Raw genomic sequence first — 18,738 nt, forward strand, 5'->3', positions numbered from 1 at the left:
TGCCCCTCAAGAGACAGAAGCTGGAGGATGTCTGGTCATTTGTTCTAACACAAGCTGTTGGGGAATTATATAATATTTTTAACCAGTTTATGAAAGAGGATCCAAAACCAAATTTGTGTAAAGTTGCAAATAGAAATTTCCAGTTAACTCTGTCAAATGCTTTTTCTGCGTCTAAAGAGAATATTGTAGTTTCTAGGTTTTTACTGTATGAGTAGTCTATGCTTTCTAAAACAGATGAATCAATATCACTTCCTATTGCAAAATGGGAAGCGGATTTATCAGTTAACTTAGACCTAAACTTCTGGTCTCAGATTTGCTTAAAAACCTTTCATCTAATTAGAAATCCCAGTCTTCAATTAATTCAATACAAAATATTACATAGAGTGCACTATACAGGTCATCGGATGTTCAAGATGGGCTTTACATCTACCAACAACTGCTCACACTGCCAAACCAATTCACCGGACAATTATATCCACGCTCTTTGGTTCTGTCCACCAGTTCAGAAGTTTTGGCGCGAGATATGTGAAGACTTATCGAAGTGTCTGAAATGTAACATTCCAACTTCCCCCTTAGTGTGTTTGTTGGGCAGCTTAGATAATGTCACTTCAGAAAAGAATATAGCCCATATGGTTTTCACTGCCCTATGCATAGCCAAGAAAACAGTCCTCATGAACTGGAAAAATAAAAATAATCTTAATTCTAACCAATATAGAAATTATCTATTAGATTACATTAGTCTTGATACAGCCTCTGCCACCACATCAGATCAATTGCTCTGGGCTCCTTTGATCAGCTCCATCACCTAGTGGGGGTGGGGGGTCATAGTTTGGTCCCGCCTTCACTGTTGTGATTGGTGTGGGGGTAGGGACAGGCTTAGGGCGTCGGGGGGTTCCCCGGAGGCATCTTCCTTGGGGGGCTCAACCCGGGGTAGCGGTCATGTCCGGTTAGGGGCTCTGTTGGCTCTCCGGTGACTGTTTCCTCGCGGCTGCGTGCAGCGGGGCTAGGGGAGGGTCTGTGCTGACGGACGTGGGTTACTGACCTGGTAGCCTGGCTGCTCCTGGGTGGGTCCGGGATGGGCGTGAGGTTCTGGGGGCGCTCCGTCTCTGGGCTGGGACCCGGACCGGGCCTCGGGGGCTTGGGTCCTGGTTGGTGTGTTGCCGGGGTTGTGGGCGGGTGGGTGCATGGGGGCCCAGCCCTGGAGCAGGGTGCCGCCGGTGCGTCGAGCCACCTGGGGGGCTCTTCAACTGGTGGGGGAGATTGTCACATCTTGCAGGAGCTTTCCTCTCCTCAGGAGCTGCCTCTGCAGGAGGGGGAGATACAGGAGAGGTGGAGGAAGATCTCAGCCTGGGTGTTTATTGTCTTATGTAGTCTGGAAGATGAGTGGATGGTGGGGTGGGTGCAGTTTTCTCTGTGGTGGGGTTGGGTGGACTGTCCCGGGCTCTGTGGGGCCGGGCGGCGCTGCTGCACTGGGCCCGGTCTGGATGGGCCTGGGCCCCCTTTCCCTGGCGGGTCGCGGAGTATGGGGGTGCCTACTGGGGTCAGCGGGGGAGCTGGCCCCAGGGAGGGGTCACTTTCCCCTCCCTTCCTTCCCTCCCCATCTCCAGCTGCCTCCCTCTTCCCGCTCCACCACAACCACCCACACATGCAGGGCCTTGGAGTAGGGGTATGTCACCAGGGTGCAGAGGAGGCTACCCCCCCCCCCCCCCTCTGTCCCCTTCTGGCTGCCTCTGCCTCAATTTTATCCCACAACTTAGACATTCACATTACTCACACTCTCATTACACATACATATAGGATCTTGGGGGTGGGCACGATACACGGAGTCCAAAGTACCATCAGGGTGTACACCCCACCCCTGGCATTGTTGCCCACCTCTCAATTTTAAATACACGTAGACATTGAGGGCTAGCAGGAGGGACCATGCGCTTACCTGCTGCTCTCTGGCAGGTAGCTCCAAGCCCTCCTGGGTTTTAAATGCACCTTAGAACACACATGCATCAACATTACAATGAGCGGGTGGAGGGAGGTTCGGAGTCTTCTCTCACCCCCGTTCTCTGCGACCTGCTGGAGCAGGGGGGCTAGGACTAGGAGGAGGAGTTGGCCGTCCGACTGCGGTCTGGAGTGTGGAGCCTTCCTGCTGCTGCGGAGTCGGGGCGGTCTGCCTCCCCCCACCGCAGGGAAAAGGGAAACACCACCTGGGTCTGGGTGCAGTTCCCCCCTCCAGGGGCGGGGGCACCTAGACCCGGTTTGTAGAGTACGCTTGGGGAGTGTGATCGTGTGTACAATGTCTCTTTATGTCTGTCTCCACGTTGGTTGAGTGTGGAGTAAGTGCATATGAGAGCATGAGGGTGGGAATGGATGTTTGTATCTGTGTGTGCCTGTATGTCTGTGTCTATATGTCAGGTTGGGTGTCAGGCACCACCTCTCTGGGGACATCTCAGGCCCTCCAAGGTTTGGAGGCCTATCTCCCCCTACCACCACTTCCCCTGCCAGTGGCGGACCCCTCAGACATCGGTGCGTTGGTGGTTCTTTGTGTCCGGGGATGGGCGTCCAGGTACACACCGGCTCACTCCTTGGCGGCCGCTTATCGGGGCCTGGAGCCTGGGGCTCGCTCGGGCCACTTCGGAGGTGGGGTGCCCCCAGCCTCTCGGCCTGGGGCTCGGTCACTCAGGCGCAGCTGGCTGCCGGCGGAGCTCACGGGCGCGTCACTGCAACTCCCCCTGGCTTCTGCTCCGCGGCTGCTGAGTGAGCCCTCATCTGGGACTCTCCTCAGCTCTTTCCGGGACAGTGGCGCAGCTGCCCCTCTGTTGGTCTTCCTTGGTCTCTTGTGTTCTGGGGGCCTCTGGATGTCTGGAGTTTTGATCTCCTCCACACCTGCTTCACGCCCTGGAGGACGGGGCTGTGGCCCCCCCACACCCTCTAGCAGATTATTACATGAAGGAACCTTTTAAAAAAACAAAAAACAAGCGCGTCCATGCTCACAGGTGTACACACGGGTGATCACATCCACAAACTACACCCTTTTTGGCTCCTACCTCAAAGCACACTGTGTTCTGTTGATCTTATGTGCTGCACAATAATGTTTAACATTTAGTATTTACTGTCATATTCCCATATATCATTGTGATGTTGTTTATTCTATTACTCTTGTTCTCTTCTGCTTGCTTTCTTTTTTCTTTCTCAGCAGGTGATCCAGGTGATTGATATATGCATTTTTTTTCTCTGCCCGTTCTGTTGGTTTTTGTCTTTTGCCCTTCTCCCCCGTCCCTCTTCTCAGCTGTTTCTCTTTCCCTCTTTCTTTCTCCCCTTCTTTCCCCCAGTCAAGTCTTTCCCGTATTCAGTAAGTGAAAATAAAATAAACAATAAAAGGTGAATCAAATGGACCATTACGGCAAGGCTGGGATGGTCAGTTTGGTAAAGTAAATCCGTTGGGCATCTTTCTTTGCCTTTAGACAACAATTCTGATGGCAAAAGAGCCAAACGGGACAGGCCAAAAAAAAAAAAAAAAAAAATTGTTGTGTAACAGATTACACAATTTTTTAGTGATGTTTTTAAAAGTTTTAAGTTTAACTAAAAATTATAGTTGCAGTTGCCTTAAATTACCTCAATGTTAACTCATAAATGTTGATATTCCTCAACTTATAATTAGGGAGTAATAAACTCAAAATGTTCAATATTTTTCAACTTAATTAAAAAAATAATTAATTAATGACGCTGGCCAAATCTTCCCCGCATCAAGGTAAATTCAAGATGGCTGACTCAGCTTTCCTGAAGGAGCGACAAGACTCCACCCACCAGAACGTCACTAATATATGCTTCTTAAACTTTTTGAGCGTTCCAAAAAAATTAGCTAAAAAATATTGAGCCCTGTTGAATTAAAGCTGCATAAAAGCCAACAGAGCTCAATACTTTATAGTTTGCTCAACTACAAAACGACATTTGAGTGTTATGAGCTTATTAGTTATGAGCTAGAACAACTGTTAGGGATTACAGTGCACTCAAAAGCCTGCCATCCATGGATTCTGTCAGTGTTTTGATCTGTTCACCATCAACATTGCGTGCAGCAGCAACCACAGCCTCCCAGACACTGTTCAGAGAGGTGTACTGTTTTCCCTCCTTGTAAATCTCACATTTGATGATGGACCACAGGTTCTCAATGGGGTTCAGATCAGGTGAACAAGGTGGCCATGTCATTAGTTTTTCTTCTTTTATACCCTTTCTTGCCAGCCACGCTGTGGAGTACTTGGACGCGTGTGATGGAGCATTGTCCTGCCAGAGCCAGAGTAGGGGAGAGGCGAGCTGGAACAAACCATTTTGGGAGGGGGGAGGGGTTATCTATAGTATACTAACAAGTTACGGTACTGCATTACTGAAAACTATAAAGCATCACACCCGACAGTGGTAGCGACCAAATTGTCCCGTTTTTAGTTTGTCCATTCTGGGCTCCAGATGGGTTATTGCGTAAAAAAAAAAATTTTAAATTGTGATGAAGGCATTAACATGGTAAAACTGACAGCCCTACAACAAACACAAAAACAGAAGACAATATGGTATAGATTTATAATTTGCACAGATGTGTTTTCTAAATTCCATCACACACTTACACGTGAAAAGTGAGCGTGAGGGCCCTCGGTGCGCCTGCTTGCTGTTGTTGCTCACACATAACCGTTCGAAAGGGGAGGGGGGCACGCTGCTTCCAAATAGTGCACATTTCATTCATAATGGTTGTTCATTTCATTCATAATGATGTAGGATGTTGATACTGGGGGTTTTTTATAGTGCAAAAATACTGATGAAAGATAGACAAGAAAGGTCACAGCCATCAGGTCCTCAGTTTAGAAAAAAGAAGAGGAGAAACGAGCAAAAGATGCAGGTAAGCAGATGTGTCTTTAGATAATGGCAGGTATTATGTATGACATGTATCCTGAAACAAGATAGCATTCATTAATAGGGACTGGGAAAACGTCTGTTTACCTTTGTTAGCCACTTGATATGATAGCAAACAGTAGACAGACAGTAGACACTGATGTGGCTTATGAATCTTTTGGACCATGTTCAGCACAGTATTAATTGATTGATTGATTGATCATAGTTTATTCATCCCGAGGGAAATTGGGTTAAGGCTGCCAGTCGTGCCAGCGTCTTCTTACCCTTCCGACCATACATACAGTGGGGCAAAAAAGTATTTAGTCAGCCACCGATTGTGCAAGTTCCCCCACCTAAAATGATGACAGAGGTCAGTAATTTGCACCAGAGGTACACTTCAACTGTGAGAGACAGAATGTGAAAAAAAAATCCATGAATTCACATGGTAGGATTTGTAAAGAATTTATTCGTAAATCAGGGTGGAAAATAAGTATTTGGTCAATAACAAAAATACAACTCAATACTTTGTAACATAACCTTTGTTGGCAATAATAGAGGTCAAACGTTTACTATAGGTCTTTACCAGGTTTGCACACACAGTAGCTGGTACTTTGGCCCATTCCTCCATGCAGATCTTCTCGAGAGCAGTGACGTTTTGGGGCTGTCGCCGAGCAACACGGACTTTCAACTCCCGCCACAGATTTTCTATGGGGTTGAGGTCTGGAGACTGGCTAGGCCACTCCAGGACTTTCAAATGCTTCTTACGGAGCCACTCCTTTGTTGCCCGGGCAGTGTGTTTTGGATCATTGTCATGTTGGAAGACCCAGCCTCGTTTCATCTTCAAAGTTCTCACTGATGGAAGGAGGTTTTGGCTCAAAATCTCACGATACATGGCCCCATTCATTCTGTCCTTAACACAGATCAGTCGTCCTGTCCCCTTGGCAGAAAAACAGCCCCATAGCATGATGTTTCCACCCCCATGCTTCACAGTAGGTATGGTGTTCTTGGGATGCAACTCAGTATTCTTCGTCCTCCAAACACGACGAGTTGAGTTTATACCAAAAAGTTCTACTTTGGCTTCATCTGACCACATGACATTCTCCCAATCCTCTGCTGTATCATCCATGTGCTCTCTGGCAAACTTCAGATGGGCCTGGACATGCACTGGCTTCAGCAGCAGAACACGTCTGGCACTGCGGGATTTGATTCCCTGCCGTTGTAGTGTGTTACTGATGGTGACCTTTGTTACTTTGGTCCCAGCTCTCTGCAGGTCATTCACCAGGTCCCCCCGTGTGGTTCTGGGATCTTTGCTCACCGTTCTCATGATCATTTTGACCCCACGGGATGAGATCTTGCGTGGAGCCCCAGATCGTGGGAGATTATCAGTGGTCTTGTATGTCTTCCATTTTCTGATGAATGCTCCCACAGTTGATTTTTTCACACCAAGCTGCTTGCCTATTGTAGATTCACTCTTCCCAGTCTGGTGCAGGTCTACAATACTTTTCCTGGTGTCCTTCGAAAGCTCTTTGGTCTTGGCCATGGCGGAGTTTGGAGTCTGACTGTTTGAGGCTGTGGACAGGTGTCTTTTATACAGATGATGAGTTCAAACAGGTGCCATTCATACAGGTAACGAGTGGGGGACAGAAAAGTGTCTTACAGAAGACGTTACAGGTCTGTGAGAGCCAGAGATTTTCCATGTTTGAGGTGACCAAATACTTATTTTCCACCCTGATTTACGAATAAATTCTTTACAAATCCTACCATGTGAATTCATGGATTTTTTTTCACATTCTGTCTCTCACAGTTGAAGTGTACCTCTGGTGCAAATTACTGACCTCTGTCATCATTTTAAGTGGGGGAACTTGCACAATCGGTGGCTGACTAAATACTTTTTTTGCCCCACTGTACATTACACAAACATCACATGGGGAAGACAAGTCAGAGGGGTATAACATGGAAAAAGCACAACATGAGGAAAGATAAGGAGGAAAGATAAGGAGAAAAAAATAACTCCCCCCAGACTGTTATCAACATTACGCTCCGTGATGTTGTCATTCTTGTGCTCAAAGAGCCGATTCTGAGAACTCAAGACCGCAGTGAGCTTCTCCAAGATGTGATCCAGTTTGCGCTCAGAGGTCTTATTCTGAGTATTCACGGCAGCCGTAAGCTTCTCCAAGATCTTATCCGTGCTGCACTCAATGAGCCCATTTTGAGAACTCACACCTCGTCCCATCATTTCAATCCCAGTGGGCAGCCTTGTGGGGGTTTGAACAGCCGGTTCGGCTTCCTTAATTCTTCGATAAGCCAGGGCCAGGCCAGCTCCGATCAGCAAGAACCCTGTTATCATGGTTCCGAATAGGTAGATATCTTCAGTGCTCACCCGAGAACAGACTTCTCGTTGAGAAAAGGGTGTCAATTGCATTCAGAGACCAGTTTGTCAAATCCATAATTCTCTTTTAGGTTTTAGAGAACAGACTGTGAGAGAGTGTTCCAGGGAAAAGTAATACAAAAAACACGAGACTACACAAGGACACAAGAGGCTAAGCAGGGAAGCTAAGGGAGAGGAGGAGAGGAGAAAAGTGCGACCGCCTTCGTCAAGAGCAAGATCTTCTCAAGATTAATTAGCCATTAATTGGAAGAACTGTATTGTTGATTTGTCTGCTATTTCAATGTATGATGAATCATAATGGCTCTTTGTTAGCCATTTCCATAATCTCTCTCTCTCACTATATAAAATATGTATCTGGTTAAATTCAGTATGGTTCCGACAACAGTTTACACAATAAAATATGTTAATGTGGGAGGTGAGGAACCATTGCGGGGGGTGGGGGGTATGAATAAAGAAAAAAGAACACTTGGACACTGCTAGCATAATGGATGCTAAACAAAAGATGAAGCATCACCAAATATGTTTCCAACAAGATATAACAAGAATAGAAAGTATAATGAAGCATATCTTGCCTTTGGCTTCACCTGCACAACGGTGGTGCCAAGGTAGGTTTCCCCAGTAGAATTTGTTTCTCCTGTGTTGGGAGCACACGCTGGGCTGTTCAAATCACGGACAAACAGTATCCAACAGTCTTGATTTTTAGTTCACAAACGCTTCTTATAATAACTAACTACTCCTGAAATTTTGGACATGTTAGCTCTAGGGGTGGGTTTTGATAATTGATTTATCGATTAAAATCGATTCAGACTTGGATAACGTGATATCGATTCATTAAAATCCTGCATCGATTTTTTAATATAAATTTATTTTGCCCAGAACGCCAGAATCTCAGGTTAAACCTCACAAAATTTAAACAACCACCAAACAGCTAAAACAGTAAATGAGAGCAGGTACTGTACATGGATTCTGCACAAAGACGTAAACACAAAGCACAGACCCGCCGATGGATCAGAATCAGTGAGATGTCGCCTTTCTCATCCGACGGCACGGACACGGTCAGGGCTGAAAGCCGACAGTTCGCTGATTCTGATGTTTCGGCGGGTCCGCGCTTTGTGTTCACGCCCCTTTTGCGCTGATTCTAAAGCTGTTAGTTTGATCTCTCTCCAAACAATATTGACCGAACCAGCAGCAAAAGAAGATCCAAACTAAGCTTCACATAAACTGTCAGCCGGTGATCAGCTGATGACGGGGCCGGGTTTAAAAGAGAGACGTCACCCACCTGTTCGCCGCTCAGACATCGTTCTCTTCATGTCAGGAGCTCCGAAACCTTGCCGACGTCAGTCGCCGCCTGATTCATCAACTGTGAGTGTTTTTCCTCTCGACTCTTTTTCTCATCCCGGCTCCGCTCGCTCTCCGTCTGTAACACCAGTTCCGAAGCTCCGCTTCGTGCACTGATCGTTTCTAGAATAACTGCGTGTCTGTTCCAACCCACCGCTAGCCTTCGCCGCGTTTGGGTCTAGCCAGCACGCCACACGGGCACGCCGAATTACTGTGTGTAATCCGCCCAACCGTGACAGGATGTCTGAGCCGCATATAGACCCAGCGGAATTCGAACAGCTGAAAGCCGAAGTATTATATCTTCGCGGTGTGGTAGATCGGATGAGCACAAAGATGGAGTCTCTCACCAAAACTGTCCTCCAGCTTTCCTCTTCCGTCACCTCGCTGCAACGTCAGCTAGCGCCGGTGAGCGCTGAACCCCGGATACCCTGTTTGTGGAGGAGTTAAAAAAGACTTTTGTTCCCCCGAGCAGTGAAGTGGAGTCACAGCTGCTTCATTTACGCCAAGGCACTTTGCCAGGGCATTTACGCCAGGGCACTTTGCCTCCCAATTCCGTACCCTGGCCGCTAAGCTACAATGGGGAGATGCTTCTCTGCGCTCCATCTTTCTGGAGGGACTGGCTGATTACATCCGAGATGAGATGGCCGGCCGTGAGGCCCCAAAGTCTTTGGATGAGGCCGTGGACCTTGCCCTGAAGATCGACCAACGAGTGATGTCACGGCCACGCCACACCCCTTGGGCCTTCAAACTCTTCCAGCCTCAGATGGCCATGTCTTCGCAGCCTCCTCCCCCCTCTGGAGGAGCTGCTGCTAGCCCAAGCAGTACATCCACCGAGGAGCCCATGCAGCTGGGTAGGCTCCCAAAAGAGGTGAAAGCGAGACGCTGGCGTGAGGGCCTCTGCGCCTACTGTGGATCAGCCCAACACCGTCGTCCCCAGTGCCCACTACGTCCGGGAAACGACGATGCCAGGTAGACTGCGGGGGAGTCTCACCTGGCCCTTCACACTCCTCTGAACCCTCGCGTTTTCTGTTACCAGTACTATTTCACCTGAAACACCGACAGTTCTCATCTGAAGCCCTCCTGGACACCGGAGCCGCTGAGAACTTCATCGACCAAGAACTAGCATCCCGACTTCGCATTCCGTTAACCCCTGTTGATCGATTCCTCCCGGTGACCTCAGTAGATGGGCGACCCCTCCAACCCTAGCTGATCCAGTTCCAGACCCAGCCGGTTTGCATGTCTATCGGGGATCACCAGGAGGAGATCCGGTTTCTAGTAGTCTCGGCCACGTCCTCTCCTCTCATCCTTGGATACCCCTGGTTCCGTCAACATGACCCCTACGTCTCCTGGTCTTCAGGGCTTTATCCACCCTTCTACCTCTCCTGCTGCTGCTGGGTTCTTCTTTGTCAAGAGGAAGGATGGCGGGCTCCGCCCTTGCATAGATTATCGGGGCTTGAACAAAGTCACCATCAAGAACCGCCATCCTCTTCCTCTGCTATCCACCGCACTCGATTCCCTCTCCCAGGCCTGCATCTTCACCAAACTGGACCTGCGCAGCGCCTACAATTTGGTGCGCGTCAGGGAAGGGGACGAATGGAAGACGGCCTTCATCACCCCTAACGGGCACTGGGAGTACCTGGTGATGCCCTTCGACCTCTGCAACAGCCCTGCTGTCTTCCAACATCTGATCAACGATGTCTTGCGGGATATGCTAGGCCGGTGGGTGTTTGCTTATCTAGACGACATCTTGATCTACTCCCGCACCGAAGTGGACCATATTCGCCACGTGAGGGCCGTGCTGAGCAGGCTGCTCGAGTACCAGCTGTTCTGCAAACTGGAGAAGTGTGCTTTCCATCAGTGGTCCACCACCTTCCTAGGCTTCACCATCTCCTTCGAGGGCCTGACCACGGAGCCGCAAAAGGTCCAAGCCGTGACCCAGTGGCCTCAGCCCTCCAGCCTTAAGCAACTACAGAGCTTCCTGGGCTTTGCCAATTTCTATCGGCGCTTTATCCGTAATTTCAGCGCCGTTGTCGCCCCACTGACATCCCTCACCAAACCAGCTAACCTGCCTAAACCCTTCTGCCTCTCCCCTGGTGCAAAACAGGCATTCCGAGACCTCATCCACCGGTTCACTACGGCCCCCGTCCTGCTCCACCCTGATCCTGCCAGAGATTTCGTAGTGGAGGTCGATGCCTCCGATGTTGGCGCTGGTGCCGTCCTTTCTCAACACGGCCCGGATGGAAAACTGCACCCATGCTGCTATTTCTCAAGGAAGTTCTCTCCCACGCAGCAACGCTACGGTGTCGGCGACCGAGAACTCCTGGCCATTAAGTGGGCCTTAGAAGAGTGGTGGCATTGGCTCCTGGGAGCGAAAAACCCCTTTCTGATCTGGACTGACCATCAGAACTTGATCCATATTCGTTCTGCCAAGCAGCTCAACCCAAGGCAGGCTCGTTGGGCCTTGTTCTTTGAGCCTTACAACTTCCACCTCGCCTACCGCCCTGGTTCCAAGAACGCTAAGGCAGACGCTCTCTCCAGGCAGTTCGCCCAGGACGGCCTCACGTCAGACCCGAGTCCTATCCTACCTTTTCATTGCTTCGCTGCCCCCCTTCAGTGGCCCCTGGAGGACTCCATCCGGGATGCCCTGACCGCCGAACCGCCTCCGCCTGACACCCCTGCTGGGAGGCTCTATGTACCATCCCGGTGCCATCAGGAGGCCTTGCTCTGGGCTCACTCCTCCCCGCTCTCTGGTCACCCGGGGCCGGACAGGACCCTCCAACTCCTCCGTCGTGCCTTCTGGTGGCCCTCCATGACTCGAGACGTCCGTGAGTTCGTTTCCGCCTGCGACACCTGTGCTCGGGCCAAGTCTACCTCTCAGCCTCCCGCTGGCGACCTTCGCCCTCTCCCTGTGCCGGGACGTCCCTGGTCCCATGTCGGCCTCGACTTCGTTACAGCCTCCCATCCGTGGATGGTCTTGACACCATCCTCACCTTTGTAGACCGGTTTTCAAAGGCGGTGCACCTGGTCGCCCTGGCCGGCCTCCCTTCCGCTGAACGGACGGCCGAGCTCTTCTTGGACCACGTCCTCCGGCTTCACGGGTTCCCCAAGGACATAGTCTTGGACAGGGGGCCCCAGTTCACTGCCAGGTTCTGGAAAGCCTTTTGCCACCTGATCGGTGAGTCTCCCAGCCTCTCGTCCGGCTATCACCCTCAGACTAACGGGCAGGTTGAACGGACCAATCAACAGCTGGGGCGCTTCCTGAGGTGCTTTGTCTCTGCCCAACCGTCGCTTTGGCCTCGTTACCTGTTGTGGGCTGAGCTGTCTCATAACCTTCATGTCTCTTCTGCCACCGGTCTCTCGCCCTTTGAGGTCTGCCATGGTTTTCATCCTCCTATCTTCAGCCATCAGGAGGCGGAGGTCGACGTGCCTGCTGCTGAACGGATGGTCCGTCGCTGTCGTCAGGCCTGGATCAAGGCGCAGGCTGCCATTTCCCGAGCCAACGCTCTGTACACCAAGCAGCATCGTCGCCGCCACCGCCCGGGTCATCCTTTTCAGCCGAGGGATCGCGTCTGGCTCTCCACGAGGCACCTGCGGCTCCGCACGGAGTCCAAGAAGCTCGCTCCCCCGTTCGTTGGCCCGTACGAGCTCACTGCCCGGCTCAACCCCGTGACTTATCGTCTCCAGCTTCCACCCGCCTTGAAGGTCCATCCGGTTTTTCACGTCTCGCAGCTTAAACGGCGCATTACTTCTCCGCTGGCGCCCCCGGCCCCGCCCCCGCCCAGGTTCGTCGATGGGGGCCCTGTCTACACTGTCCGGCGGATCTTGGACTCTCGTCCCCGGGGTCGCGGGGTCCAGTATTTGGTGGACTGGGCTGGCTACGGTCCGGAGGAGCGCTCCTGGGTGCCGTCCCGCTTCGTCTTGGATCCCTCCCTCATCTCGGATTTTCGTCGCCGCTGTCCTGGACCGTCGGGTGCCGGTCTTTGGGGGGGGGGGGGGGGGGGGGGTCCTGTCAGCCGGTGATCAGCTGATGACGGGGCCGGGTTTAAAAGAGAGACGTCACCCACCTGTTCGCCGCTCAGACATTGTTCTCTTCATGTCAGGAGCTCCGAAACCTTGCCGACGTCAGTCGCCGCCTGATTCACCAACTGTGAGTGTTTTTCCTCTCGACTCTTTTTCTCATCCCGGCTCCGCTCGCTCTCCGTCTGTAACGCCAGTTCCGAAGCTCCGCTTCGTGCACTGATCGTTTCTAGAATAACTGCGTGTCTGTTCCAACCCACCGCTAGCCTTTGCCGCGTTTGGGTCTAGCCAGCACGCCACACGGGCACGCCGAATTACTGTGTGTAATCCGCCCGACCGTGACATAAACATCGTCATGAATTCCCTCTGACTTTTACTGTTTTTCTTCCACCACAATAAAATCACACTTCATGCACAGCTCTCTCTCTCTTTCTCTCTCTCTCTCTTCAAGAACAGTTTCCCGTCTAAAAATCAGTTTTCTGCATTATTCGCTTGCTTGTTACGCACAAGTCTACCGTTGTTTACAGCGCTGTCGGCCGCTGTTTTTTTTTCTTCCTTTTACTTACTAAAAGAAAACCTAATTTCTGCTGTTCAATCGGCTTCTGAACAAATTTAAACTTTTTAAAATTATGCAAAATGCAAAACGCTTAGGCGTGTCTCTAATAAAACCGCTGTAACTTCAGACGTAATGTTCACATGTTGATTAATGGTTTTCTTTCGTTTTTGATGTACTGCAGAATATTTTTATAAAATCCCAGGCCAGGAAAATCACCTTCATGTTTTTCTGCATTTTATCCTCAGCTGCTTTGACACAAAGGCATCTGCTGTGATGCTTACTCCTTTGATAAAGTCTTGCGAGTGTCAGCTTCCTTGTTGTAGATACAAAAATATGTAAATGTACTGATCTGAATTATAATATTTCTGCCTGTCTGAGGCACAATTTCCCGATTCAATTTCAATTGAATCGAATGGAATCGTGGATCGAATCGATTCGGGACCTTGTGAATCGGAATCGAATTGATTGTAGAAATCAGTGACGATACCCAGGCCTAGTTAGCTCTTTATACACCAAAGTTACAGTGGGATACAACTGCCAAAGTTTGGTCCTCTTGTCCAAATAACTGACAAACAGTATCCCACAGTTCTTTATGTTTTTAAAACCCATTTTGCACAGAGAGGCATTTTTTGAAAAATGTTTCTCTTGAATATTCTTACACAGTAAAAAAACAAAAAAAACAACTGCATGTAAAATAATTACACCATAAAGTCTGTTTGTTTTCCTATAAGAAATGATATGGAACATGAATAAAACTATAAACCCAGCAGTCTACAATTTCTTTAAATGCAATGATGGCCCAATGTTCAAGGACATAGATCCTTACTGAAGCTGTTTTGACAAAAATAAATAAATAAATAAAATTTAAAAACTTGAGAGAAATCCTTTGTGTGTCAGTAGCTAAACACGTACTTAGTTTAACCCTCTGTGCTCTCTTACCAGCCCTGGATTACTGAATTACACTCCCTGCCTCTATGATTCATCTGCCATCTGCTTACTGCTGCTGAGGCTATCCAGCTCCTCTCCATAGCTGTAACCATTTGCAGCTGTCTTCATGTTCTTTCCATCAGCCACAAACAACAAAAAAGAAACATGGCTCTCAGTAGTAACATATGATGAACTGGTTTAATGTTGATACTCTTGGTATTATTAGTGCCTACGGACTCTGAGCCACCCAGGATAATAGTGATGCTATAATCTGCTTCCTCTGTAACTGTGGTTCTGCCAGACACCTCAGAGTCTATTATCCTAGAGTCTGAGGTCATAAACCATAAGTTAGAGGCTCAAAGCCAACTCTGGATGTCAGCTTTGTGGTTTTGTTTGTTGAACCTGTGCAAGCTGCTCAAGAGACTAAAAATGTGTTTCCTCTTGCTGAGCTAGTCTACCTTGAGTGTCTTTGTCCTGTGCCTGAGTCAGCTGATCCCAAGTATCTAGACTAGTGGTGCAACGGATCACGGTTGATCCGTAATCCGAAACGATCCCACTCCACAATAACGACAACTAGATTCTCCCGATCGTTTACTCTTGCTGTCCTGTGAACAACATCGGCGTGGTGTTTATTGTTTGCTGTTTTCGCGATCACGTCTTGCATGAGAATATCACCAGGTAAACTTGCGACATTTTTAAACATTTTGTTATTCAACAGCATCAAGACTGACTGAGTGTGTTTGAGAAACCTCACAAGTGTCACAGATGACACATTTGGCGTTTTTTTGCTGGTTTGTCAGTAGCAGCTCCTGAAACGCAAGTCTGCCACACATCTGTTCGACCAAATCCAGTTAATCTGTGACGCCAGTTAATCTGGAACACCCTAACTACAAATGGGTGGACCTCCAGGGCAACGGAAAGCTACATGACCGTGACCGCTCATTATGTCGCAGTGGAGTGGTAGATAGAAAGCCCTGTACTGCCCTATATTGCACCTTAATTTGTTTTTATATACCGTATTTTCCGGACTACAAAGCGCACCTGAATATTAGCCGCACAAGCTAAAATCAGGGGAAAATCCTGTTTCGTACCTACATTAGCCGCACCTGACTAAAAGCCGCAGGTGTTTTAATGTTTGCTTACCATGTAAGAGAATATGCACAAAGGGGATTGTCAGGAAAGAGATGGCTGTTTGGGAACACATCCCTTTTATTAATATTTTGAAAAACAAGTTACAGGTACATATTCGTATAACTTTTTATGTATATGTACAAGTACCGGTAATTACAAGTACGAAACATGTACTATGCTTTATAAACGAGTAACAATGTAGTGTATAACAATAACCTACAGCACACCAGAAAAATAGATTTGGTCTACCTTTTAGGCTCAGGTGCAGTGACACGGCTTTAACAAGAAGAAAAGTCAGTCACTCACCACCAACTTTCTCTTCTTCCTGCGCAATAAAACCACCAAAGTCCTCTTCTCCAGTGTCAGAAACGAACAGGCTCAGGATGGCTTCATCATCCACTCTCCGCTTCTTTCCTTCGTTGTCGCTTTCAAAACCAAAGAAATCCTCGTTGTCAGTGTCAGAGTTGAACACCCTCTGAAGGGCCGTGGCGGTGTCCTCCTCTCCATCACGCAGCAGTCCTGCCCTTCGAAATCCGTTGATGATCTTGGATGTTTTCACACTTATCCGCGCTGTCAGAATACACTGGCAGACTTGGGCAAAACTTGCTCTTCGCATGCGACCAGTTTTGGTGAGTGATTTATTGCCGCTCGTCATCCACGCCTCCCACTGAACGCGTAGTGCTACTTTGAATGCACGATTCACTCTGATGTCGAGTGGCTGCAGGTGCTTCGTTGTGCCAACAGGAATCACAGCTGGAATCGAGTTTGTGCTCTTAATGGCTGCTTTCACAGAATCTGTGATATGGGCCCTTATGCTGTCCACAACAAGCAACGCTTTTTTTTGGCAAAAGAATCCTCCAGGTTGCTTCCCATAGCACTCTTGCAGCCATTCCTTCATTACGCTTTCCACCATCCACCCTTTCTTGTTGACTTTAACAGAGATGTCACTCGGGATCTCTTCACTTGGCATAGTAATCCGCTTAAAAATCACCATTGGCGGAAGTTTAAACCCTGATGCTGTGCAGCCCAGCACACAAGTGAAATTCGTTCTCTCATGGCCAGTGGTTCTCACCGTGATGGTTGATTCACCTTGCTTGTTAACAGTCCTTGTGAATGAAAGCTTCCTTTGCTCCTGTAATACTCCTCTTGCTCTTGCTATTCAAGTTTGTTTTTCGCGCTCCGGACGGACATGTGACCAGCATTGTACTCTTGTGTGTCTGATCACATGCCCTTCCGTCAGGCAACGTAGTGCCGTACAACAGCGGAACAACCAAAACAAATCCTCTTACGATATCACAAAAATCATAGACGATCCTTAGAAAAGCCGCACCTGACTAAAAGCCGCAGGGTTCAAAGCTTGTGCAAAAAGTAGCGGCTTATAGCACGAAACATACGGAGTCTTGAGTTGAATGTTTTTAATAGGCAAAAAATACTTAAATAAGTAAATGACGAGTTAAAATTTTGTCTTTTTTTTCTGCTGATCCAAAAATTGATCTGATCCATAACGAAAAAAACGTGATCCGATCCGAACCGTGAGACTTTTGCACCACTAATCTAGACTATATAGTATCCTGCCCCCTCTGCTTTTCCCCCAGATCAACCTCCAGAGACCTCTCCTCTTCTTAATAGGCTGAACTGCTGAACTGTTCCTGAATCCTGCGCTACCTATAAGCTACTACGTTATTATTGTGGTAACGAGCACGGTAACTAGTTATTATGCCAAAATCAGGAACGCGTTAGTCGTTACTGGGATTTAGATAGGGTCGTTACTCGTTACTTCGTGTGGTGGCTATCGCGGAGCTTCCACAGATTCAGTAACATTAGCAAGTGGTGGAGGCCAGCAGGTGAATGAGAGAAAGCAACACGTTCTCGGGCTGGAGAATAGACCCGAGGCGGCCGCCGGTCCAAGTGTGAACTGAACTTCAGGTAAGAAGTTATGACCTGCAGTCTATCTGGGTCAGATATAAACCAAGTTTAGGTGGAGTTTATTTTCGTTATTCTGACTTTATCCGTACTGCTAGCTAGCATGACAGAGTTTCTATACAGCTGGGTGGGTGCTATGAAGTTAATGATGTTGAACTTTATTTTGTTCATAAGTTATTAGAGTTGCCAACCGTCCCGTCTGGTATTCAGAGAAAATATTACGCGTTTCTTATTGAGGTGAAAAGGAACAGTTTGTCCCGTAATTCAGCTACAATGAAAAAGACACAAAGCTGGAGTTATTCTGTGTCTTTGCTGCACAGCTGCCTCTTCTCCTCTCATTCTCCCCCCTCCCTCTCCCGTTTCTACTTCAATCATGAAAACTGATCAGTGATCAGCTGATTGGCTCTCTTGTTTGTTTATCGCCCACTTTGCGCCGAAAGAGGAAACCAGCGGATGTCGCGCTAAACAACAGCAGCACGTTTAAGCTTGATCAGCTGTTGTTAGAATTTATTTAATATTAATTTCTAGTATCAGCTGATGTTTGCTGGAGCCACAGCTGCAAAAAAGCTGCTGGTCATGATATCGGTTTGGATATCTGGTGAGAGGGAAACATGAAGATGAAACCAGGAGATGTCCTTACTGAATCATCAGAGCTGAACAGGTGATGGAGAAACAGGTTTACCTTTTAAGTGACATGAATGAGTTGAAGGGAAGTTATGAACTGTTTCTGAGAGACAAATAACACCAGGATCCTTTTTTAGGTAGCTGACAGCTGGTAACTGTGCAGGTGCGGATCTAGCAAAGTTTTGCCAGGGGACCAGGTAGGGCATTAACAGGGAGAGGTGGGCACAAAGAAATACTTTTCTATCTTATTCTCATTTAAAATGTCTAGCTTTTAAAAAATAATTATCTGAATCTTACAACAAACGATTGATAGATTGATGCATATATACCATCAAAACAGTGTACATCACTGTCACAACAGCGTTTGTTTTCATTCAAAGGCTTTATGATTTTTCCTATAATGGTGGGCCAGTTTCTAGTCAAAATGTCCGGGCCAATTTTCTGTCCCAGTCCAGCTCTGTATGCAGCTCATCTGCAGTCTGGTGTTACCAACATCTTCCTATTCAGAAGGCAGAATTTCCGAGTTCTGAGTACAATCGAAAGCACCACGACTGCAGTTTTTGTGTTGGATGTAAAAGGCGCACATGGCGCTGTGACGTAGGCTAGAATCATGGCAGCAGTCAATGACGGCCCAGGCGTGGGATTTCTCTCGTGGAAATATGCACATTATCTTTTCCTTTCTATTGGTAGGTGGCACAGTGCACTTGTGGCAAGTAAACAAGCTAGAAGACTGGCAAAGTTATGGAAGCAACACATTAACAAGAGAATTCTGAGTAAAACCAAAGTTACTTTCCCTAGTAACTAGTTACTTTGAAAGTAACGAGTAACTTGAAGTAACTCAGTTACTTCAAGTTACTCGTTACTTTCAGTTACTTTTGAGAGAACTAACTAGTAATGTAACTAAGTTACTATTTTAAAGTAACTTACCCAACACTGGTCATCACACAGTCGTTATCAGGGAGTT

Source organism: Mchenga conophoros, linkage group LG16, assembly GCF_057382185.1.
Source record: "Mchenga conophoros isolate Kocher_MC1m ecotype Shallow Benthic linkage group LG16, M_conophoros_male_GT1.1, whole genome shotgun sequence".
NCBI lineage: Eukaryota > Metazoa > Chordata > Actinopteri > Cichliformes > Cichlidae > Mchenga > Mchenga conophoros.